The sequence below is a fragment of the Plecotus auritus genome, assembly GCF_963455305.1.
Source record: "Plecotus auritus genome assembly, chromosome: 6".
NCBI lineage: Eukaryota > Metazoa > Chordata > Mammalia > Chiroptera > Vespertilionidae > Plecotus > Plecotus auritus.
In genome coordinates, this window is record NC_137773.1 from 79659563 (window position 1) to 79685545 (window position 25983).

Consider the following 25983-nt stretch of genomic DNA (forward strand, 5'->3'; position numbering starts at 1 on the left):
CACCACATCCTGGGACAAGCACTGAATATCCCATTGTTGTTCAAACAAAACTCTGGGTTGCAATGTGATGCTAATGTCTATGAAGAACTTTTGAGACAACAAAGGTGCACATCAATATAAAAGTAATAGGAAGCTTAAGTCTTCATGACCTCAGAGTACAAAACAATTTTTTTTAAAAGGTTGACAAATTTGACTATATTAAAGTTTAAATTATCCCTAATTCATAGAAGAGAAGCTGGGACTCAGAGAGGTTAGATAACTTGCCCAAGATTACATAGTTAATATTTGTGACAATAACTGCCATGTATGGAACACCTAGTATACATTACATTTAATCCCACAACCACCCAGCAAAATAGGTAGCATTATTTCCACTAAGATAACCTAGCTGGTAGGTCAGGAGAACCAGAATTGGAACCCAGGGCTATCTGATTCTAAACCTCTACCTGCCCTACCTTAATGAGGTATGTATTAGCCCTTCTACCATCCAGAATGATCCAAAAAAAAATGTTCAGGCAGGTCAGTTCTGGGACATGTCCTTTCAAGAAACAAATCAAACCACTGCAGATCATCGGAAAAGAGAGGGTTATCCAGCATAACCTATGATGAGGCAAAAACGTTGACACACCTTTGCCCTAAAACCTGCAGACAAATGAACTGAGCTTTCAATTCTGGGGTCCATCCAGCCACCACCAATTTCTGTCCAACTCCCCAGCTGACCTGCAGGTCCTTTCACCCCCTCAGAAAGAATCCTTTTCCTCCAAAGACACTCCCCATCCACCCTGTTGTAGCACCTGAGACACCACATTGTGGTGGCCTTGAAAAGTGGACACATCTTTGGAGATGTTATTCATGTTCATAGTTTATTAAAACTGACTTTAGTCCATTCTCTTTTTAACAGATAGTTCACTAAGAACAAAAGGAGATGGAGCCTCATGTGGGTTACATATTTTGAAAGGAAGTGGGGAGCTAGATTAGGTAAAATGGAAAGAGCACTGGATTAAGAGTCTGGAGCTTGGGGTTCTGATTACAGCCATGCTTCTCCACTCATTGGTTGACTAGGTAAGTCTTTTTTTTTTTTTTTTTTTTTTAAAGCAGACTCATGCTTGTTTTCTTTAAGGGGGGTGCTACCATGATTGCTTCACACAAGCCTGATCTAAGATAATGATGACACCGATTCCAAAGAGCAAGGGTAGTAAGAAGGCTTCAAGGCTCACAGACTGAAAACCTTGGTTTCGGAAAAGTCTGAGAGGGGTTGCAGGTGGCAGGAGAGACATGAAATTTAAGGGACCTTCACAGTACAGGGCGCGGTTGCTGGGTCATCATCACCTTGAAATGTTTCTTGATGGTGACTCAGTGTCGAGAGTATTTGTCGTCTGGGGAGAACCGAGCAGGATGGGCCGAGCAGGTCTGTTGTCGCATAGGATCAAACTTCTTCAGGATATAGAGCCGGTCTCCCTGTTCATTGGGGTAATACTGGAGAAACATGGTCTCGCTTAAGCAAGAGGTTCCAATTCCATCTGCACTTCTCTGTCTACTGAGGGCCTCCTAGGTAAGTCTTTTCAGCTGCATGAATCTCAGAGTCTTTTAAACCTCAGGCATTGAAGAGGCAGGAAGCAGGTCTGAAAAGACAGTTTTGTGAAAGGGGCATAAGACTATTGCTTAGCCACTAGATATTTTGAGGTCTCTGAGTGAAATTCAGGGCCAATATCTTGGGGCAGCCAGTTAGGGGGTGGAGGTAGGCAGCGGGAGATGCAATGCAATCAACACACATTGAGAAATCCAGGAAGACTATATCCACCTTGGATTTCCCAGGAGAGGAGAAAATGGAAGTCTTATCTTTGCAGACATCCAGCCCCATACTATCCTTCCATGTAGTGATATGAGTGGCCATGTTTCCCTTCCTAGGGGGAAAAAATGCTCTTAACTGAAAACCATTTCTGAACAGCCTGTTTGCTGGTATGTCCAATGGAAGGAAGCTTCTTTATTCAGTTAACAGATTGAAGCCAGCATCAGCTTTATGCCAGGCACTGTTGGAGATACAAAGAAGCCTAGAAGAAATGTATGCATCAAGCTCAACGCTAGGAGCTTTGCATCCATTGTCTCATTAGAGTTTTAGAGGTCACTATTGCAAAGTGAAGAGGAATAAGCTACCCTGAGAAATTCAGATGAGAGCAATAATCATAACACCTAATACATATTAAGTGTTTACCATGTGGCAGTACTGTTCTAAGCATTTTGCATGCATTAGCTTGTGGACATAATGTGCTATGGAGATGTCTCTTCATTTCCCCCCTCCCTTTCTTAGTTTTCCTATTCATTGTGGCTTCTATTTCCTGTGTTTCCATCCTGTGCCGTGCGGGGCCTCTGAGCCTGTCTTTGCTCTCAGTCCATAAAGTGATTCTGGGAAAGAGAAGAGGCCGGTCTCAATAACTGGAGAGCCCCCAGGGTAGCCTTGACCCAAATGGGCACTTCCAGGGAGAAGAGCAGGAAAGAACAGTTCCTCAGAGAATGGGTACATTAAGGAAGAGGCATCCCTTAGGAAGTGATCTGTCACTCGTGACATTTTAAATGGAACTGGAAGAGTCAGAGGACAGAGGCGAACAGAAAGGAACCCCCTGACTAATGCCCAGAAAAATGAAACTGGATGAACTCCTCCCAGTGTTTATCTCTCTGACTCCCTGGCTTCCACCCTACAGCCTCAGGAACCAGGTGGAGACCTCAGCCTGGCTCAACACAAGGACTCCAAATTTTAAGCCCAATTAGATTCTCAATTTGCTGCTTGACCCTTGATCTCTTAAGTAGTGTCTACACAACCTCAAAACAACTTATCAGTTGAAACTGAAAATTCAACCAGTCATTACCTAGAGACCTGTACTCCAAATCTTTGGACTGGTTTGAAAGGATGCTTTTATTGGATTGATTAAATTGGACAGATGTTTTCCCTTCATTTTGGCATGGCCTCAGGTATATATCTGGCTACAGCACTAGAGCCTGCGGGAAGGGTGAATGAGGAATGAATGTGCATTTTTAAAACCCAGAGTTTGGTGGCCTGCATTAAATTAAAGTGAGTACACTAGGTTTCTGCAAACCAAATCTACAGAAAGAAAGAGACTCCTCCCTGGTGATTACCCTCCATTAGTAACAAGTATAATTCACAGGGCACTTTACAGTTTATAAGGCAGTTACACATATATTATTTCCTTGAAACTCAATGCAAAATAAGATGTTATTTTTCTTATTTTACAATCAAGAATCAATATTCTTTCACCCATAAGAATCACCTCCCAAGAGAGAAACCAAGATGGCGGCATAGGTAAACCTAAACTGCTGCCTTGCACAACAATTTCAAAACTACAACTAAAAGACAAAATGAACATCATCCAGAACCACAGGAAAGCTGGCTGAGTGGAAATTCTACAACTAGAAGGAGAGAGGAAAGCACGTGGAGAATCAGAGGAGCTGCAAAAGGCTGAGGTACGGAGACACGCGCGTGGGCGGCTGAGTGCCTGGCTGGCTTTCTCTAGCGGGAAGGAGACAAAAGCTTTCAACTGTGCTAAACCCCAGTTCTGACTGCACTGAACCCCAGTTCCGGGCGAGACCCCGGGGACCCAGGCTTATACGGGGGGGAATCTGGACTGTCAGGTGGAAACTCAGGGGAGCCGTGAAAGGCAGAGGTCTGGAGGCAAGCACGCGAGTGTATGTTTAATTTCTAGTTGGTCCTTTTTCATATCCTCAAGGGTCTCGCTAAATTTATCGGCCTTTTCTAGGAAATCCTCGAAGATATGAAAAAGGACCAACTAGAAATTAAACATACACTGACTGAAATGAAAAATATTATACAGAGACCCAACAACAGACTAGAGGAACACAAGAATCAAGTCAAAGAATTGAAATACAAAGAAGCAAAAAACACTCAACCGAAAAAGCAAAAAGAAAAAAAAATCCAAAAAGTTGAAGATAGTGTAAGAAGACTCTGGAACAACTTCAAGCGTACCAACATCAGAATAATGGGGGTGCCAGAAGAAGAGAGAGAGCAAGATACTGAAAACATATTTGAAGAAATAATGACTGAAAACTTCCTCCAACTGGTGAAAGAAATAAACTTACAAGTCCAGGAAGCGCACAGAACCCCAAACAAAAGGAATCCAAAGAGGACCACACCAAGACACATCATAATTAAAATGCCAAGAGCAAAAGACAAAGAGAGAATATTAAAAGCAGCAAGAGAAAAACAGTTAGTTACCTACAAGGGAGCACCCATACGATTGTCAGCTGATTTCTCAACAGAAACTATGCAGGCCAGATGGGAGTGGCAAGAAATATTCAAAGTGATGAATAGCAAGAACCTACAACCAAGATTATTCTACCCAGCAAAGCTATCATTCAGAATTGAAGGTCAGATAAAGAGCTTCACAGATAAGAAAAAGCTAAAGGAGTTCATCAACACCAAACAAGTATTATATGAAATGCTGAAAGATATTCTTTAAGAAGAGGAAGAAGAAGAAAAAGGTACAGATAAAAATTATGAACAACAAATACATATCTATCAACAAGTGAATCTAAAAATCAAGTGAATAAAAAATCTGATGAACAGAATAAACTGGTGAATATAATAGAATCAGGGGCATAGAAAGGGAGTGGACTGACAATTCTCAGGGGGAAAGGGGTATGGGGAGTGCGGGAAGAGACTGGACAAAAATCGTACACCTATGGATGAGGACAGTGTCGGGGAGGTAAGGGCAGAGGGTGGGGTGGGATCCGGGTGGGGGGAAGATATGGGGGGATAAAAGAGGAACAATTGTAATTATCTGAACAATAAGGATATATTAAATTAAAAAAAAAAAAAGAATCACCTCCCTCTGGTATCTATATATATAAAAGCCAAGCAACCAGAATGGCAGAACGACCGGTAGCTATGATGTATACTGCTGCAGCCAACCGGCCCTATGGGGCCCTGGTCAGAGCCCCCAACAGCCAGCTGCCCCTCCCCCCAGCTGGCCCCAGCCTCAATTGCCCCCTCCCGCCCCCGATTGGCCCCACCATCAGGGCAGCTCCTCCTCCTCCCCACTGGCCCGGCCCCAATTGGCCCTCATCAGGGCAGGCCTGCAGGACCTTACCTGTGCACAAATTCGTGTACCAGGCCTCTGGTAACCTATATAAATTTTGGCCTTCTTGTGCCTGCCTGTCATCAGCTCAACTCTTGGGATCTGAGATTCTGGGATCATTCAAACCCAAAAGAAAGCAAATCTGTCTTCAAAAAATACTTTACAAAAATTTGTAGTCAAGATGACACAGTAAGGTCAAATTTTGGTGGACCTCTCTTCTCCCACATGTAGATAATATGGATTTTAGAAAACATTTAAACATAAATAGCTTGACTTGAAAACTAGATAAACATTCCCATGTGCTACAAAGAAATAGAAAAACAAAGGGTGACAGTGAGCAGGATTGAATAGGCCTGGGGTCTCAGGGCAGACAGTGGCAGCTGGGGATTCCACTCCTGAAGATAGTGGGCATGCAGTGTTCTTTGTGAGACTGAGGACCACATCTGGGTTTATCCCTAAAGCTGCAAGCAGAGTGGTGCCCCTTTATTTCCCCAACTCCCTCCACTTTGTTCTTTTTTTTTTTAATATATTTTATTAATTTCCCACAGAGAGGAAGGGAGAGGGACAGAGAGCCAGAAACATCGATGAGAGAGAAACATCGATCAGCTGCCTCCTGCACACCCCCGACTGGGGATGTGCCCGCAACCAAGGTACATGCCCTTGACTGGAATCGAACCTGGGACCTTTCAGTCCGCAGGCCGACGCTCTATCCACTGAGCCAAACCGGTCAGGGCCCTCCACTTTGTTCTTAAAAAGAGACTTTAAAAACTGGAGATAGAGGATTTTCAGAGCAGTGAAACTACTATGATGATGGATACATGTCATACATTTTCAAACCCATAGAATATGCATTGCCCAAAGGGAACCCTAATTAATTCTAATGTAAAGACTCTGGCTGATAATGATGTATCAATGTAGGTCTATCCATTTGTAGCAACTGTACCACTCTGATGGGGAATGTTAATAATGGGGAAACTATGCATATGTGGGGGGGAGTCTATAGGAAATCTCTGCATCTTCCATTCAATTTCGCTGTGAACCTGAAACTTCTCTTTTAAAAAGTCTATTTTTAAAAAGTGCTGCTGAGAGCTCCCTGGGGCTGTGCTTATGTTGAATGGGGTTCTGGGAGTTTCAAGTTGGCTACAGGAGAACCCAGAGGCAGTCTCTCATAACCAGGAACTAATCAAGCCAACCACTGACCCGGCTAGGTCAAACGTTGCTTAGAGACAAATAAGATGAGACTTCCCATCTTCTTTGCTGGCTACTCCACCTCTTACCAATCACTAAATATTGGAGAGCCCAGGGCTGTATCTGCAGCCTCATTGGGCTCCATCTACACTCACCCCTATAACATTCTTATAACTTAAAGTTTCCCAAATTTATGCTTATAGTAGCCTTGACCTCCCACTCTGAGCTCTAAGCTTATATAAATCAATTCCATGAGGACAGAGACTCTGTCTTAATTCATCTGTGCATCCCTCATGGTATCTAGGGCAAGACTGAGACAGCGGGTCTCAGTGAGAGGTGCTGCATTAAATTCTCTGTCTCCTAAACCCGAAGGCGAGAGTGGAGATTGGTCATGCAATCTAGAAAATTCAGGACTCATTTCTCTGGGCCGTAGTTTCACTCTCATGATGCCCATGGGTGATGTGTCCTCATAGCATTCCTAAAGAGTCTGTCCACCTTCACTCCCACGTGAATGCCACGTTTCTCCCAACCTTGACCACAATACCATCACCAACACAGGTAGGAGAATTGGGACTTTCAGATCTCACACAACTAGAAACAAAAACAGCAGAAATTATTCAGCTCAATCAGAATCATTTCTAGAATAAATCCAAAGGGGTCTTGGGATAAGATATGAGGGAATTTCTCCTGGATGAAGCAGAGGCAGTTGGTGCAACTTACAACTGGAACAGTTACCCATTGTGGTTGGTAGCCTCTAAAACAGCCATGGGCAAACTACCGCCCCCGGGCTGGATCCGGCCTGTTCTGCTGTTCTATCCCGCCTGCGGAGCCGAAAGAGCGGAGGGTTCTCTTGCTCTCCCCTCCGCTCCTTCACCAGCAGCAGTGTTAACATGGCAACGTCGGGAAACACAGCCGCAGGTCCTTCTTCTGAGTGGGCGGATTTATATCCCCCCATTCAGTAGAAGGAACAACCTCTCAATCTTCCAGAGGCTCCTTGTAATGCCCGCGGACGCGTCCCCCGACATCACCCTGGGAATGCGTAGACACGTTATCGTGGTGATGTAGGGTGACACGCCCCTGGAGAGCACAGTATCAGAGCATTAGCTAAAAAGGAGACCAACAACACTGTTCCCACTGAAGTTGATGTTTTAAAGACCAAAAACTTTTCAACCCAGTCTACATTGCCATCTACATCTACATCCCGGGCATAATTTGGAAGTTGCACTAAAGAAAATGTTTAATTTACTGTTTACACATTTTGTTCTTTTCTATTTGTTTTAGTTTTAAATTATTTTATTATATTTAAGTTTAATTTGAAAGGCTTTTGTACCTTTCCTTTGTTAGGCAATTTTATTTTGCCTTTGCCATCTTCAATATAAGGTATGTTATTGTGCTATGATTCCTCCATTTTTTAAATTTTCAAATTATAATAATTAGTGTTTACATTCTTCTTGTTAAAATGTTTGAAATAAATAAAACTATTGAAATAAAAAAAAAAGACCGTACCCTTTTATGTAATGATGTTTACTTTGAATTTATATTAGTTCACACAAACACTCCATCCATGCTTTTGTTCCGGCCCTCCGGTCCAGTTTAAGAACCCATTGTGGCCCTCGAGTCAAAAAGTTTGCCCACCCCTGCTCTAAAAGAACCTCCAATCATCTCTCCCATCTGGTTTTCACACTTTTGTGTAATCACCTGAGTATGGATGGATTTGTTGACTCACTTCGAATGACTAGAATGTGGCATAAATAACGGTATGTCACTTCCAAGATTCAATTATAAAAAGACTGAGGCTTCCTTTTGGGGCTCTTTTGCTCTCGCAGCCAGCTGCCACATGGCAAGGCAGCCCTGTGGAGAGGCCTACACGGTATGGACCTGAGGTCTGCCAACAGCTGCACCAATAAGCGTAAAAGCAGATCTGCCCCGAGTTGAACCTTGAGCTCTAGCTGACAACTTGACTGCAGTAAGGGACCTTGAGCCAGAATTGCTGGCTAAGCTTTTCCCAGATTCCTGACCCACTTAGAAACTGTCAGGTAATAAATGTTTGTTATTTCCAGCTGCTATATTTTGGGGTGGTTTATAATGCAGCAATAGATCACTAATATTCCAATTTTAACATGCATTGACCCCCACAAGCTCTGAATACCAATTTAACTGTTTCCCACAGTTGTTCAGGATGTTACATACACATTCAACTATTCCACATACATTCGAGTTCAGTCATTTATACATATGTTGGTATTTCATTCACATCCAGATGCTACACACAGTATTTAAATATCAAAAATTCATTTAAATGTACACAAAAGATCTTAGATGCTGCCTTGCCCCAGGAGAAAGTAGCCTAAACCAAATCTTATGTGTCAACACATTACTAGCAATACAATCCCAGGGCTATCATGATTAGGGGGAAAAAGGAAGAAAGGTCGGGAAGGACGAGACAAATACCAGGTGGTATGTTACAGATCTGGCTACAGCTTCACAAAACAACACAGCCACTTGCTTAGTCACACCGGAAGTCTCCAGAAAGGCCATATGGAGTCATGGCACCTGGAATGGTCCATTAGGGGGAGTGAGAGAGTCATTTATTTGTTGGTTCTGTCCTGTCTCCTGTCTCTCCTTGGTCAGATTTCTTCCAATGGGGTGTTAAAACCACCCTACACTTCCAAGTGGTGTTATCCAGCTCCTCCCAGCCTCCACTGAGGAAACCAGTCCGATGCTGTGGTCTACTGCTTCCCTGAAACCAGACAGAAGGCAGCCAAAGCCTCTGCATGGGCGTCAGGTCACTCCTGGGCACTGGACCTGTTATGACTACCACCATGGCAGACGTTACAGAGACCTTGCCAAAGTCCGGTGCGCACTCAGGGGGCTTGAAACAGATGGCAGCATTAGGAGATGAGGTGACAGGGAGCAGCTGGGGTTCTTTGTTGATCAGACAACCAAGAGCTAGAGGGGCAGGTGAGGCTGAGCAAATCTGGGGGGAGTATAAACTGGGTCTGGAACAGACCTACTCACAGGTCAACACCCACTCATTGGGAAGCAACTTTTATAATTGAATTGTATATGAATATATGCATATTCAGGTGTTACCTGTATTGACTCAGACTTTATTATTTGTCCCCTGAATGCAGGGAGGAGCCACCCTATACAGTTCTGCAGCTCTGAGCAGTTTTGTATCGGGGAGGCATCCTTATTTCTTGGGAGAATTCCACTTGCCTGGAAACTTAATATCATTTAATTCCATTGTCTGGTTTCATATCATGATGTCACCAAGAGTGCAGGAGATTGGGAGCTGACTCAGGATGAGATTGCAACTGTGACTGGAATCAGAGCTACAGAGGGCTCTGGAGCTGGGATCGTCCTTCGGGGTTGTCCCCAATGAAGCCAAAAGGCCCAGACTTTGTATGCCTGTATCAGCCAGTCATCCACAGGCCACACCCTGAGAGGCATGTAACCTTGGACGCAGCAGTTCCCTGCTGCCAAGAGCAGATCTCAGCAAGAGATGCCACTCCTAGTCTTTGCCTCCAGTATTCCTGGTGGCCAGGGGATGGGCTCATTAGTGCGAAAAGGGATCTCGATAGAATGCCAAGGTATCCAGTCTAGTGTGCTACCATCTGGACTAAACTTCTCATGTGAAGATTTACAACTTAATCTAACTCTGGTTTTCATCCAAAATTAAGGAGGAATTAGATTCATTCTAGACTTTTTCCCAGAGTCAAAAAGGCTTCCAAAGGTGCCATGAAAGATTCCCAAGACTGGTTTAGAATGATCACATGAGGCTTCATTTTTTTTCTTTTTCTTTTCTTTCTTCCTTTCTTTTTTTGTTTTGTTTTTTGTTATTGTTGTTAATCCTCAACCAAGGATATTTTTTCCAATGATTTTTCGAGAGGGTGGAAGGGAGGGAGAGAGACAGAGAGAGAGAAACATCAATGTGAGAGAGACACATCCATTGGTTGCATCCCACATGCACTCCGACCAGGGCCTGGGACTGAGCCTACAACCGAGGTATGTGCCCTTGACCAGAATCCAACCAAAGACCCTTCGGTCTGCTGGCCGACACTCTAACCACTGGGCAAAGCCAGCTAGGCACATGAGGCTTCTTTTTAGGCTCAGACGATTCCCTCATTCACCAGAGTGACAGTGACAGGAGCCAGACCACAGGTAACTCCAACTTACAGGAACCTTTTCACTTACAAACACTCTGAAATACAGATTCAGCTTTCTTAACCTCCATGACTGGATTTCCTTGCCCTTCCTGAATCAAAGGGCAAACCCAGCTGTTTGCTCCAGATCAAGAGAACATGATGGCCCTGTTGCCTCCTTGAATCTAAAAAAAAAAAAAAAAAAAAAAAAAAAAAAAAAAAAAAAAACCTAGTAAGATAAAATAAAATAGCCTCACTCTAGGTCAGGAAATCTCACAACCTCTCCACCCCACCCCCACCTCAAATGTGGCCAAACTTTTTGTGATCACTCTTCTTCACCTCCCCCTACGAAGGCAAAAAGACTGCAGAATCCTATCCCCGTGCTCACGTGCTCAAACTGCTTACTTACCAGGCCCCCAGGGCTCCAAAGCCAGTGCTTCTCCAAGTGCAGTCTGAATGCTTTGGGTCTGACTCAGTAGGGAATGGGCCCCCTGTCCTGGTTTTTTTTCAGAGCAGCTGTTTTGTTTGTTGTTTGTCAGCGGTGGTTTTACACATTGGTCTTTATGTAAGAGGTTTTCTGAAGTTGAAGAAAATAAATTTGAAAATCTCTCTTCTTATTCAACATTCAAGTGTTTAGCATCAATGACCTCAAACTGACTCCATTTCAGTAACTAGGGTCCCTCTTTCAGAGCACACACTCCCATCTAACACTTGCTACTTTCCCACTTTAACTTAAAAAAAAAAAAAGTGGGCCTTAGCAGTATCTAGCTGGCATTATGTAACCTTTTCTTTTTCCATCCCGTTCCCTTTACAGTTGCCATCTATTATAACAAGCAGTACTTGCTTGCCATCTACATTTATGGCATAATGTTTTGGTCTTAAATAAATACATTTCAATTATTTAAATGAACAAACTGAAAGAAAACTATTAAATCATAGAGGAGGTGCATAAAGTTATGGCAAAGAACATGAAGGTGATACAGGGATGAATGCATCCTCTGTGGGCAGTTACCTCTTGCTGGGCATCCCATCTGTGGTCCATCAGCACCATCATCCAAACACAGCACAGCGAGAGTTCTCCACCTTATTGTGCATAAGAACCAGAGAATCTAATTCAGTATGTTGGAGGTGAGGTCCAGGAATCTGTATTCTTAACTGGCACCTCAGCTTATTCTGGTGTCTGATGATCCCTGCCCCAGCATATGAATTCTCCAGGTCCACCAGACCAGAACCTCTTAAGAACAAAAATCATGTCTCACTCATACTTAGCTGTGTCAGGCACATAATCGGTTCTCAAATAAATGTTTGGGGAATACTGCTAGGCAGATAGGGCAGAAAATCCATGAAATCAGAAATGTCAAGGCCTTTCCATTATACAAATAGGTAATTAAGCTCAGGGACATTGAATTCCTTGTGTTCGACCCTTGGCTAGTGAACAGCAGAGACACATTGAAGGCCAAATATCTGGGCTCCTGGTCAGCGTTCTTTCTTCAGAGTCCTAGACTACTGCCTCTGGAGTTGGCAGGCCTCCCAGAACTGGAGCAGGAGTTGACAAGAACTTAGAAGATCCTGGGCATATTTTCAGTTAAATTGATCCATTTCATTCCAGTGTAAATTTAAGCCCTGAATTTTGCAAAAGTATAAGGAAGACTAAGTAAGAAACCTGGGTAGGTCTGCATGACTGAAGGAAAAAGAACAAGCAAGTCTTTTCTAAGGAGTCAGTTGCATCCTCTTCGAATGCAGATGCCAGGCCTAAATGCACCCTGGAAACAAATGAATAAAAAGCTTTAGTCACATAAGAATGTTGTACCCCTCCCCAACGTGGAGAATGTGAGGGCCTAGCTGGCCATCTTCATGTCCCTTCTGTTGTTGCCACAATAAGGAGGTTTGCTCCAGATGAAGAGAACACTGGCCTGTGAGGAGGGGTGGATTGGGAGCAACCCGATGGACTCAAAGAGAACAAAAATTTTACAGGAAGGAACATTTCAGCAGCCCAATTAAGAATAGTGGACCAGGAATTAGAGAAGAACCCACTTGTCAAAAGATAAATAAGAACAGATATGAAGAACTGACATGCTATTCCTACTCTTTGATCTTTAGTACACTAATAGGAAAAACTATAATAACAAGTCTTACTCTGAAATGTGGCCTAGCTTCCCCTGTCTTATAAGAAAAAATCTTGGTTCTGCACAGCATGAGCTGAAATGGGCTGGAGGAAGCCACAAGCATGAAGCAAGGTGTTACTGAGGTTCCCCATTCCTATGCAAGGAAGCACATGGGGTGGGTGTGGGAGAGGCCAAATTCAAGTGAAAGGCTCCCAAGAACAGTGATCAGGTGCAGGAGGCAGGAGTGGGAGCCAATCTCTGAGGCTCTGGTATGATCTGCAGGGAGACTTGAGGCCTCCACTGGTTACCACAGGCTGTGGACTGGGCCAACCATTCCATACACCATGCTAGTTCACCCAGGTATAGTGAATCACTTGGCATATCAGCAGAGCTGAGCGGAATGTTATTTGTATTTGCTTTTTATCAATCAGAGACCTGGCAGGAAATGGGTGACTCCAACTCCAACCTGCTCTCTCCTCTCTTTGCCCTCCAAGTGAATATCCTTTATTACACTAAATCTAGTAATCAACTGTCACCATGCAAACGTATCACAATATTATTGACTACATATTCCCCTTCACCTTTTTTACCACCATGCCGCTCCTCTCACAAGAACCAAGAACTAGTATAATGAATATTATAATTATCTTTAGTCTCAATTTAAGAAAGCTCAACTTAAGATCCAATATGGCGGTGGAGTAAGTGAATGTTACACTCACCTCTGCCCAGGACCAAACTGGAATTACAACTAAATTATAGAACAATAATCCTGAATAACCAACAAAGGACTAGCTGAAGAAAAGTCTTATGACCAAGGATTTACAGAAGAAGCCACATCAATACTGGTAGGAAGGGTGAAGACGGGAAAAGGGCTGGCCCCACTCATATGGGTGGCGGCTGAGATGCCAGAGGGATAGTTCAGCTGCAGGGGGTTCCCCCTGAGAAATGTGGGGTCTCAACCCCAAGCTGGGATCCCCAGCCCAGAGTACCAACTCACAAAGCCCAAAGTGAGTAGAAGAAAAAAAAAACAATAAAGATCAGAGCAGAAATGTTAAAAATAGAGTTAAAAAAATACAAAAGAATATACTATATATGTCCCCATTTCCCCCCATTGACCTCTTATAGCCCCCCACTCTGTCCCCCTACTCCCTACCCCCTACCCCCCCATCTCCCCACCTCCCACTTCCCACCCCATCCCAGGCCTTCACCACCCTATTGTCTGTGTCCATGGGTTATGCATATATGCATACAAGTTCTTTGCCTGATTTGGTTGATTTCTTCCCACCCTTCCCCACCTGGGTGAAAGGGATGAATGGATTAAGCTTTTTAAAAAATAATCATCCACAGACTACAGCTTTGCAATTACCAGAGGAAAAAGGGGGTAGGGGGAGTTAAGAAAGGGAATAGGGGATGAATGGTGATGGGAGGAGACGTGAGCTGAGGTGGAGAACACACAATACAATATACAGATGATGTATTACAGAATTGTACACCTGAAACCTATATAATTTTATTAACCAATATCACCCCAATAAATTCAATACAAATATTTTTTTTAAAAAAAGGAAACAGAGGTTTGCAGTTGGGTGGGGGTCTTTTCTCCTCCAGGTGGCCTGCTTTATCAGAAATGGGATAGAGCCTCCCACCTGCACGACCAGCATTGTTCCCAACGCCCCAGCCAGTGACAGCCCTCTGGAAGTGCGGTGAGGCCCGGGAGAACGCAAGCGCAATGCGCTCTGACCGCTCAAGGGTTTTCCCTCTTGGTCTCCTGGGCCTGGCTGTTCCACTCTATTTGTCAGTAGCTTCGGACTGAAACTGACAGGCTGGCGGGGGAGCTGGAGCAGAGCGGGCTGGGAGCCCACCGCGGGGAAGGGGAGTGGGGGGGGGGAGGGGCCGATGCAAGAGGAAGAACCGGGATGGAAAAATCCCAGGTGACTGTGGAAGAGATAAGAGAAGAAACAGGGACATCAGAATGAAGAGAGGGAGACAAAGAGAAAATTTGGACAGCTGAGGAGACACAAAACATGCATAAGCCTTTATGAAAGAAAAAAAGAGAATGGACTGATGATGGCTCATGTATTAATTATTAACAAACAAGTAGCACTAATGAATAGCATCATTAAAGGGCATTTTGTGAATATTAATGTGTAGTTATATTCTAAATAATGCTCTAAACAATGCTCTCCCCTTGGCCGGCCAATATCATTCCAATCTTTTAACAACCACCACCTCCACCAAAACCCCTCACAACTCTGATTCTGTGTCTGCCATAGTCTGTATCTCTAACAAAACACTGTTAAAAGTCATTTCTTACATTTATTTTTACTGTCTCCCTGCACTAGAGCATATGCTTTACAAAGCCATGGATTTGGGGGTATTTTGTATACTGACATGAACACGTACCTGATATGCCATAGGTGCTCAATAAATACTGTGTATTGAAAAAATACTACTACACATGAAAGAGCTGGGGGCTTCCTTCAAAGTAGGATTCCGCTCTTCAATCACACATTTCTCTCTCTGAGGACTTGCAAGGGAGAGGACAAGAACCTCAGTTCAGCCAAAAGCTCTGCCTTTCCCTCTAAGCAGGCTTCTAGCCGCAGAGAAGCTGGAGCTGAGAGCCCATCACAGAGCTCCTGGCCACTACCCCGGAGCCTCTGAACCCGGGGCAGCATCCTGCCACACCAGCACATAATCAGTCTCAGAGGTGAAAGGGTCTAACCCTTTCGTTTTACAGATAGAGACTTTGGATCCAGTGAGGTAGTGTGAGCTTCCCACAGTGAGCTCGAGTCCTCTCTCCTCTCTGCTGATACACAGGGCTTTGTTGGTAGGTGGCCCATGGCCCAGCTCTTGGCAAAATGCCAAAGATAGAGGATACTCTGGGGCCTCACAGTTTTGGTTTTCTATGTTCTTGTCCCACTTCACAACTGCACAGGTCTGTCCTTTCCCAACCTTCCCGGAACCATGACATATTCAGTGATCCATTCAGTGAGTGCATTTGGCCCAGCAGACAAAACTTCCATTTGGATTTCTCCAGGGGAGGAGGCTCTGGCAGTAGTGTTTTAGTTTTCGGGGAGCTGAGTAGAAATGTATTTTGTAGAAGAGGGTAACCTTATCCAAACTCTAATATGTGTGGGTTTTGTTTTTTGTTGTTTTTTTTTTCCTAAAGAGCTTGCAAGGGTTTGAAACCTACATGACAGAGCTGAAGTTCCAGTTCAATGGGAGGAAATGACTGGCCCAGCATCTCTCTGTGAGTCAGGGCTTTGGGAGTACGGGTGTCCCCATTCCTGGCTCTCTGCCTGCTAATTTACCCTTCTCTCCATTATCATCACACCTTGGGTAGGGAAGAGCCATATACACAAGAAAAATTTCAGGCAGTTTTTTCTCTAGATCCTTTCAGATAGATCTAAGTAAGCCAGAGATATAGGAGCCTGTTCTTATCTATACTCTTTCAGAGGTTGCCAGTAGAGAACTTGGAGCAAGAAATAAGAAGCCCAATGCTTAAAATAGGCCACAATGAATTCTATTGGTTGAGCACCTAATATTTGCCAAGCATTTTCCAATTATTCATCCAATGACACAATCCACACAGCAATCCTGAGTCATAGGCTCAGAGACATTAAACACCCTGCCAAGTGTCACACAGCCGGTAAGTATCAGAGCTGGCATTCAGACTGAGCACTGCAGGACACTAGAGCCCACGCATTTATTTGCTCCTTGAAATGCTACCTCCCTAAGATCCTAGGTGTGGTAGGCACAATGGAGCGAAGGACCAGCCTCCCGTCTGCCTTCAGGAGGATGGCTCTTGTCCTTCTGAGGCTGCCATCTCCATGAAGTCCTTTCCATCCCACATTTCCAGGTTAGGTTTTTCACAGCTTCTGTTGCCATGGCATTGGGGGCTCTCAATATCATTTGAAAACCCAGAAGAGGAAAATAAGAAGACTCGAGCTCTTCGATTCAAGAGCTGACCAGTTCTTTGAAAAGATAAACTAAATCTGGTCCTTGAATCAGGATTACAAATAGGAGACAGATAATGACACTTGTAAGCCTTGGAGTTATTTAGCTCCAAGAAGTTCAGTTCACTTTTCAGACGTGGCCTCTTCTCCACCGGCTCCAGCAGAAGCCCAACGAAGAGACTGGGACAATTCCCTGTAGGGTTGAGACTAGAGGGAGATTCATGGCCCTGAACCATGTGTCTGAACTTGTTCCTTTTCATGTCTTTCATCACTGGTACTGTGACATGTATGTGGGAATTTATGTGAGGGCCATGGTTTGCTCCACCAAATTTAAAAGATCAAGAAATAAATGTGCTGTAAGGTTTGTGGACTATTAGGGGTGAGAGGCATATTACTGTTCCGAATTCTGGACAGAAGCCCAGAGAGATTAAGCTACATGAAGGAGTTTCTGCTACCTGGATATTGGGACTACCTTTCCTGCTGCAGGGAGAAGTAGTTTCTACTCTCCCTCCAGAATGCTTGGAATGTGTTCTATCTGTCACTCAGTCTCTTAGGTCTTTGGTTTTTCTCCATGACTCTACTTGCTCTTAGTGAGTTGGTATTTAGTGGAAAGAAAATGCCCTTTGGAATTAGGCAGACTTGAGTTTGAAGCTCAGCTCTTCCTCCACTGAATAGATGTTTGATTTTGGACAAGTTACTTAATATTCTCTCCGTCTCAGAGCTGAGAACAGTCTGGATTGACCCATTCGAAAGCCACCATTCTTTGATTTCCTGTCCTAGTTTGCTTAACATACCGTGTCAGAAGATTCCAGCTCCTTGCTTTATGCTTCACTGTCCCGGTGCTTGCATTTCAAATGTTTTTAACATTCAGGTTTGGATTCCACATCTCAAATTCACCAAGTTTTTCTAGTTAGACAGTTTGGTTCAAGACTTGTGGGCCAGTTCTCAATACAGAGGGATCTGTTGGGAGTTCTGTAACAGGAACACATAGCAATTTCCAGTGGCTAAGCCATTCACTGATGAAAGAAAGGGAGACAGAGCCCTTGCTTTTGTAAAATGTGTTATTTAGTAACCAATTTTTCCATTTGAAGGTGAGACCAAGGATGTTAAGCATTGTTTGTTTAGTCATCTGTGAATCCGTGCTCAGTTCTCAGCTCCCAGCACAAATTGCAAAGGAAATTTTATTTGAAATTTTCAACAGTCCTAGGCTTGGGCAGCACTAAATAAAGAAGAGAGAAATGGCCTAAAAGTGCAATACTAGAACCTTCTACCCCAATCAGTGCATTCGAAAATTGAGCACAATAGATACTAGTTAGCAGGAATTCATCCTCATATTGAAACTAAACCATCTACTTACCAGTCTTGTCAAAATCAGTCTTATAGTGAGTAGGACTTGGCGGGGGGTAGGGAGGGGGAGCTAATATTCTAATAATTCAGGAGTTGAAAGCTTTCACAAAGCCTTCAGTACCCAACAGGCCTGAGTTAAAATCCTTAAGCAAAGGTCTCAGGGATTTGGGGAGAAAAGGAGGTAATAGATTTGGGGTTTCTTTTGGGGGTGATGAAAATGTTTGGAAATTGTGCTGATGATTGCATAATTGTGAATATAAAAAAAAACATTGAATTGTACATTTTTAAATGGGTGGAGTATATGGTATTTGAATTATATCTCTTTAAAGCTGTTTTAAAACTCCCTAAGCACCTAATTGTCAGTTTCTTTATTACAAATGGGGAAATACCTTAAAATGCTGTTGTGAAGACTGGGTGACTGTAGTAAAGTGACTAGCACTGGTTTACAGTAGATGCTCAGTTAATAGAAGCTATTATTGTCAGAGTAGCAGTAGTAATAGTAACTATGATACAGAAGGTAGTGGCATCATTCCCATATGTTTCTGAGTCCATTGTGGCCCCAAATTTCCTTTCGTCTCTAGATTATTACCTATACTATTCATTTGAAAAATTTAAAAAGTAATGACCTATCTTTTTGTGATAGCTCTTCTATTGTTGTCCAGTGCAATTATTCCTATATTCTATTCAGTTTTATAGTTAAAAGTAGCTTTTTGCTTGTTTTTTTTTTTTTTATGTAATTGAATTTATTACTCTTTTCCTTTATGGTTGCTGCTTTTTGTGTTTCTTTTAAGAATATCTTATGCCAAGATCACTGAGAAATTCTCCTATATCAGTGTTGCTTTATGAGTGGGGAGGTTGCTGGCATTTGGGGAGGACAATTATTCTTTTTTTTATTTCTTTATTGATTAAGGTATTACATATGTGTCCTTATCCCCCCATTACTCCCCACCTCCCATTCATGCCCTCACCCCCCTGTTGTCTGTGTCCACTGATTAGGCTTACATGCATGCATATAAGTCCTTTGGTTGATCTCTCCCCCAGCTTTTTGCTTGTTTACATCATCTTTCAACCTAGACAATGAAACCCCAAGGACAGAGAAAGTATCTCAGTGCCCCTCGCAACAAAACTTGCACTTGGGAGGTGCTCAATATGATTTCCTGACTGGGTTTTATTATTGGATCTGTTCTGAGTATGAAATTAATCTCTTTACAGCTCTTTTGTCCCTCAGTTCCCCCACCTGTTCTTTCTTTTCTAATTTGCATCTGGTAGCCTATCAATCTCATCAATGTGCAAGTGTGAATAATTGGCCTTTAAAAATGGCTTCCTCCACCTTCTTACCACCCCTGTGAGGCAGACAACACCCCAGAGCTAACAGGAAGAAATTATTGTTCCAGCTGACAAATTGTCAGACAATCTTGCACAGAAGGATGAACATGATACCCTTTCGATATGTTCCTTTGAAGAAGATTAATAAATGTGTCCCCCAGAAACTCTTTATATTCAGAATCTTGGTCCTCAAAACTGGCTTCCAAAGAGCAACAGGGTCTTGCTACTTGGTAAATATCCCCTTCACTATTGGCATCTTGTTCTATGCAACTAAAGGACATATTTCCTACCAAAACAAAGAAAAACTACATACATCAAGTAATTAAGTTAGCAAATGAGGCTTGGCACCTAGAGGAAATAGAACCAGCGATGATTAAGAATGAATCTGAATAGCTAACAAAACAGAATTCACAAACTGGCAGAAAATGTCTCCTCACTACTGCCACCTTATGTGCTCTGACACATGTGGCTAAGAATGGCAGGAGTGAGTGAAAGCTGTTGGTCTAAGAAGCTCAGTAGATTGGTTTGGGGTACTGCTTATGGGGTTCAACAGCAGGTCAAGTAAGCACTGTAACTTTGACAAGTGACCTAGACTTAGCTCCTGACCAGCCACTGAGTGTATTAGAATGCTTTTAACTGCAAGTAACAAACACCCCTGCTCAACCAATAAAGAACTTGATTATCTCATATAACAGGAAGGCCAAAAGAAATGCAGGTTTCAGGATTGATTGATTCAGTGGCTTGGCAAAGTCACCAAGGACCTCCCCCCCTTTTTTTTCATATCTCTGCCCTGTCATTCATGCTGTTGGCTTTAATATTACACCGGTAGTAAGTTGGCAGCAACAATTCTCAGCATCTCATCGAGACACTTCACCATCTCTTAGGGATAAGAAAGCCTTTTTCAGAGTCCTCACAGCTGTAACCACTGGCACAGGAGAGAGGAATACCCTTTCCCCAATCAGTCCTACTCTGCAGCTGGGGATGAGGTCGGCTTTCCACCAGCACATGGCTCCATGGGGAATAAAGAATAGATTAACACAATTGGAATTGTGTTAGGAAAGAAGAGGGAATGGAGGCTGTGTAAACAACAGGCATGATCATTACACAAGCCATCTTAGGACATAAGTGGAAAGGGCTCAATGCCTATATGAGCACATAGGCAGGAATTGCATTGTTCACATACTTAGGGATATAGGGCTTGCTCTCCCTTAGAGAAAATACAGAGTAGTCTTTCCCATGAACTCTAAAGGAAAGTCAACTCATTCCAAAGATTTGGCAGCAATGAGCGGAAGTGACATGAAGGTAGCTAGGGGGTGAGTGGGAACAAGTGGGCAATGACTAATAAAAACCCACAGGCTTCTGTAAGGTTCTGAGATGTCTAAATGCCAGTGGAACTGAAGGTGGAGGAAGGGATGTGTCACTAGCTGTTTCCAGCAGCACTGTGACTGTCTTATAAATCAAAGGTGTCAGTGTGAGTGTCCCTGGCTTATTAAGTTAATGAAAGAAAAGAAAAAATACTTTTCAGATACAAAAGTGACCAAAGCCAAGTTCAAAGACAACAGCCAACTCAAAGCAGGATGACAAATTTCCCTTTGAATGGTCCTGGGATCACTAGCTGCACCTCTCTGATGGGCATGGTTTGACACTTCCATAGCCTGCAATGATTAGGAAACTGGAAATGCCAATGTCTTCTGATCAAAGGTTTTGTAGGGACTGTTATTATTAACTATTGGGTAGCACTCTGCAGTTAACAGAACAATGTCTCATAAATTATCATGTTAATTTTTACATAAGATATGTGTTGTTATCCTCCTTTACAGCTCAGGAAGATGAGACTCAAAGAAGTTAAGTAAAGTGTCCTAATCTTCATGGTTAGTGAAGAATTCAAAATATACCCAGGGTGGCCATTCATAGAGATAGAATATCTATGTGTCTTTTGTTGCATAATTTGTGACATCTCTGAGGCCCTAGAGATACTTAGAGACGATCTTCCACCTTGGCCTGAAATGAGCCTAAAATTCCTACTGATAGAAATGTGCCCATTTTGCTAAGGAACCATGTCTGCAAAAGGTCCATGTTCTGCCTGGGAAAGTGGGAAAAAAATGGACATCCAATTCTCTGTCATTATACTTTAGTATCTATCCATGCATTCCCTGAAATCCAGGGCTGTTTAACTCACTCTTGCATGGAAAACAGAGAGCCAGAGGTCCTAGGAAAGAAAGAGCATACTTAGACCTAAAGGAATGAGATTAGCTATGGGGAAGGGGGAAGAGATGCCACAAAATTCCATCTTCTTTCTGAAAGAATGGGGCAGAAAGGGTTAGATAGATGCTTCAAGCGGCTGGAAACAGAAAAGGGAGCTTTAAGGCCCAAAGAATAGACTTAAATGGGAAATGATTACTAGCCTGGAGTAAAACCCAAAGGAATCTGAGTTAGACCCCTGGATGCTTCCTTAAGACCACAGGTTCCAATCTTCTGCACAGCTTGCCAAGGACACTGAATCAAACACTGAGAGCTCCCCAACGTAAACAGCCACAGAGTCCCCAGCTCCGTTTCCGAAGAAGCCCTGGGGCGCTGTCTTCGGTGCTGAAGTAGCACAGCCTGGTGCCCGGAACACGCAGAGACAGCAAGAGAGGTTCCAGGCTGCGCAGAGCCCCACTTCTGATTTAGCTCCCGAGTCACGTGGCCCTCAACCCTGGAATGTCTTGTTTCAGAATTGGGACAAAGTGCCTTATATCCCCACCTTTACATTTACTCCCACCACTCAAATCAGCTTCTTGAAGGTACAGGAAAGGGATTTTTGAAGCTTCAAGATCTGTACCTGCCAAACTGCCAGGTTAAATGATTAGCCACTAATGTCCCAAACACCCACTTTTCATGTCCCATTTCCTCTTTCTGGGCTTCTTCCTTCCTCTTTCTCACATTTGGGTTCTCAGCTCTTCCACAACTTGCTTCCCAAGCCCACTCTTGGGAGAGAAACTGGTAGACGTCTTTCATAAACCAGAGTGAATTTAAGTCGACATGGGACTTCATTTGAAACCTTATATGCTATGAAATGAAAGATTATACCACCATTTAAGAAAGATATTTGGGAGGCAATAAGGAAGGAGGAGATTTCTCCAGGCTTATAATGTCACACCCATAGGCAGCTTCCTATTGTCTCTACAAATAAGCAGTACTTGCTACTATTATCATTACACAATGTAAAAGGTTTGGGTATTATAGGAAAAACGTATTTAACTTACTATACACCAAAAATATTTAGTCATTCAAGTGAAACAAGGATGACCAACACACATGCCTTATTTTCAAGGCATTCCCAGTCTAGTTGGGGGATGGGTGACACATTGCAAACTAATCATTTATATGCCAAGACATGAGTCAAGTTTCATGGGATTCCAGAGACCTGCCTGAAACATCTAGGCATGGAACATGAAAATGAGTTTATTAGGTTAATAAAAGGGGCAAGAAAAAAAGTGTACAGTTTGTAGTTAGAAAATGTGGGTTCCAGTCCTAAATCTTCCAATTAGAGTGTAATCTTGGGAGAGTCACCTGTAAAATGAGAAGAAGAATACCAGGCTTGCTGAGTTATTTTAGAGATGAGTTGAAATAACATGAAAACATACTTCCTAAACAGCAAGCCACTGTTAAATAAAAAGCTAACCATTTCCTGACTGTTTCAGTGACAATCCCTAAGCTTGTGTGTAAGTGCCATGAAGGCAGGGATGGGTCCTTCTGGCTGGTTACAGTGCCGAGTACAGCATCATGTTCCCAGACAGAGTTATTGAGAGCATTCTGATTCCAAAAGAGCTCTGACTCAGAGAAGAAAAAGTATAATGTTTGTCCTCAGTGGCCAGTTCTGCCCAAGTCACCCCTGGGGTGTGGGGCAGTGAGGTGCAATAGAAAAAAGATGGCTCTCACAGGAGGAGTTGGCCTAAAACAGTAGCTCCAGATGGAATTTCAGCTGGAAGCATACAGCAGCAGCTGAGCTCAAAGAAATGACTGAGGTTTTCTGGACTTACTCGCTGGCTGGTGGGTGAGATGAATCAGAAAGAAATAGAGGACAGGTGGTGCAGGCAGAAGGGAAAAGAGATGGGATGAGGAGAAGCAAAAGAGAGGTCATGATGTAGAGTCACATTCCAAATCTTTTGCTTGGGTGGAAAATTTCAACTAAGGCACTGCCACTGGATATCGCTAGAACTTCATGAAGAGATGCATTTTAGAAAGAAAAATAATCACAGATTATTAGAGTTGGAAGAGACCTTTACAGTGAACCAATCCAGCCCCTTCATTTTGCAGATAAGATTAGGGCCAAGAAAGGTGAAACTCAAAGTCAAAAAAGCAAGATCCCCCTCCCTCCCCCCCAAAAAAACACACAAAAAAAAACCCAGAACTGGATTCAGGTCTTCAAATTCCCAGGTCAGTTTGTTTCCTGCTTCTTAATAATTGAATTAAGGTGAAATTTAAGGTGCTGGAACAAACAAACCCAACACTGTAGAGACTTAAGTAATAAATAAGGGTTCCCCCCGACCACCATGTAACAGTCACCATGTGAGTGGTATATTGAGTTGGATTCCCCCAGGAAATAGACTAATAAGGAAACGCATGCGAGAGGTTTACTGGAGAGTATTTTCTGGAACAGCAGCTGGGGAGAGGAGTTCTTGTGATTGCAACAGACGCTTCAGCTAATACCACAGGGTGCTCTGTAGCTGGGATACCTTTCAGAGTTGTCCACGATTGATGCAGGGATTGGGTTTGGGGCAAGGATGTGGGACAGACCTTTGAACCCAGCATTGACCAATCATTGGACATAGGCTGCCCCTCGGGGGAGGAACGGAACTGTAGGTGGGCAGCTCTCTTTGGCCAAGAGCATTCCTGAAGAAGAACACAAATGTGAATCAGCAGCAGCTAATGTTCCCAGAATCTGGAATGATAAGCACTTCAGGCTGAAAGGGAAGATATAGGCAGCCCACCCAGTATTCATTACAGTAGGCCAGGTTTCAGGAAGAGTGCAGCAGCCTGATCCATGTGGTCATTCAGGAACCAAATCACTGCTTGGTCACCCTTAGAGAATCGCCACCATCCACGTGTCCAAAGCTGGGTCACCATAATGTCTGGGTTCATGTCATCACAACATGGTGGAGACACACCACCATCTTTTTTTAAAATGTTTTTATCGATTTTAAAGAGTGGGTCAAGGGAGAGAGAGTTAGAAACATCAATGAGAGACTCATCAGCTGCCTCCCTAACACCTACTGGGGATTGAGCCTGCAACCCAGGCATGTGCCCTGACCAGGAATGATCTGGTGACCTGCAAGCCTTCTGAAGATGTGATACAAATGCATTTTTTCTTTCTTCCCATTTATAATCCTACAGCCGCACAAAAGCTGCATAAGTCTTCCTTCTTACATTCTCTCAAGCCTCCAATTCAGAGAATGAGGAGTTGGGACCTATGCACAAGGTCCTTACAATAGTCATGCAGGGGATACATCAGCAATCAAAGAGGTCTAGGTGTGACTGACTTACCTGGGACTCCAGTCACAGAGGAGGAATGACCAGGCCTGTTCTTGAGAGTACAAATGGGATTGATCCTTCTTTAAAAAGTGTTCAGAACCCTAACTGGTTTGGCTCAGTGGATAGAGCGTCGGCCTGCGGACTGAAGGGTCCCAGGTTCAATTCCGGTCAAGGGCATGTACCTTGGTTGCGGGCACATCCCCAGTAGGAGTTGTGCAGGAGGCAGCTGATCGATGTTTCTCTCTCATCGATGTTTCTAACTCTCTATCCCTCTCCCTTCCTCTCTGTAAAAAATCAATAAAATATATTTTTTTAAAAAGTGTTCAGAGGTCCTTAGAGCTATAGGTCTGTATAGTTTTGCCCATGAACATGTTCTTTTCTGTATACGCATTTCACCATTGCTTTCCTTTAGTCAGTTCTTTGTATTTTACAAAGCACATTTACATCCTTTAATCGGGGGTTTCCAAAAAGGGTGCAAACACGTATGTATCCTGGGGATTTGGGTAGGGGCAGGAAGGGGGAGATATACAGAACCATCCATTGAAGTGCAGAAAAGGCAAAGATAACAGGAAGCATGTTATCCTGAGGGAAGAGTGAGAGTTCCACACTGTGGAAGGGTTAAGTGGAGTTGCTAATTATGTAATACACTTTTAATTAAACTAACCCCCCACCAAAGTGGATGTGTGGCTCAGAAAGATTTCTGCGAAGAAATCCCAAGTGGAAGTGTCTCTTAATAACATAAGCAAGAAGAAAGGTGGAGCTGACACTTCTACTCCTAGTAAGAGTTCAACCATATTACAACCATATCACAATATTGAAACAATGATGACTTATTTTGAATCAAGAGGAGATAGCCAAAACATGTTTGAAATTATCATAATTATGTGAAATATCATTTAATACCCCCTACTGTTAATAATGAGCCTCATCCTTAGTATATATTATGACTTGAGATATTAGCTAATGATATTAGTGTGCTATATAACTTACAAATACATGAATATACAGACATTGGAGGTAAACATGCAAATAAATTTTTACTGATGGAGAGTTCAAAAATATTTGGAGATCATTGTCATAAGTCATTTAAACAATTCTTCATGGTCATGCTGTGAGTGGTGTTAATTTGCAGATGAGAAAACTAAAATCATGGTGGCAAATATGTCCAGAGACCATCAGCTGTAAGATATATGTGGAAGTGAAGAAAGACTACCAATGAAATTGGTACCCCAAAAGCTGAATGAGCAATTCAGGGAGGCATCTGGAGGAATTAAAAAGTCAACTTCAGCCTGGC

General features: G+C 43.1%; 1 pseudogene across 1 annotated transcript; it reads right to left on the reverse strand.

Annotated features, from left to right (window-relative positions):
* Positions 1-1293: 1293 nt before the first annotated feature.
* LOC308250126 (H/ACA ribonucleoprotein complex subunit 3-like) lies at positions 1294-1488 on the reverse strand (annotated as a pseudogene). Its single transcript has one exon. The product of its transcript is annotated as an H/ACA ribonucleoprotein complex subunit 3-like (transcript).
* Positions 1489-25983: the final 24495 nt, after the last annotated feature.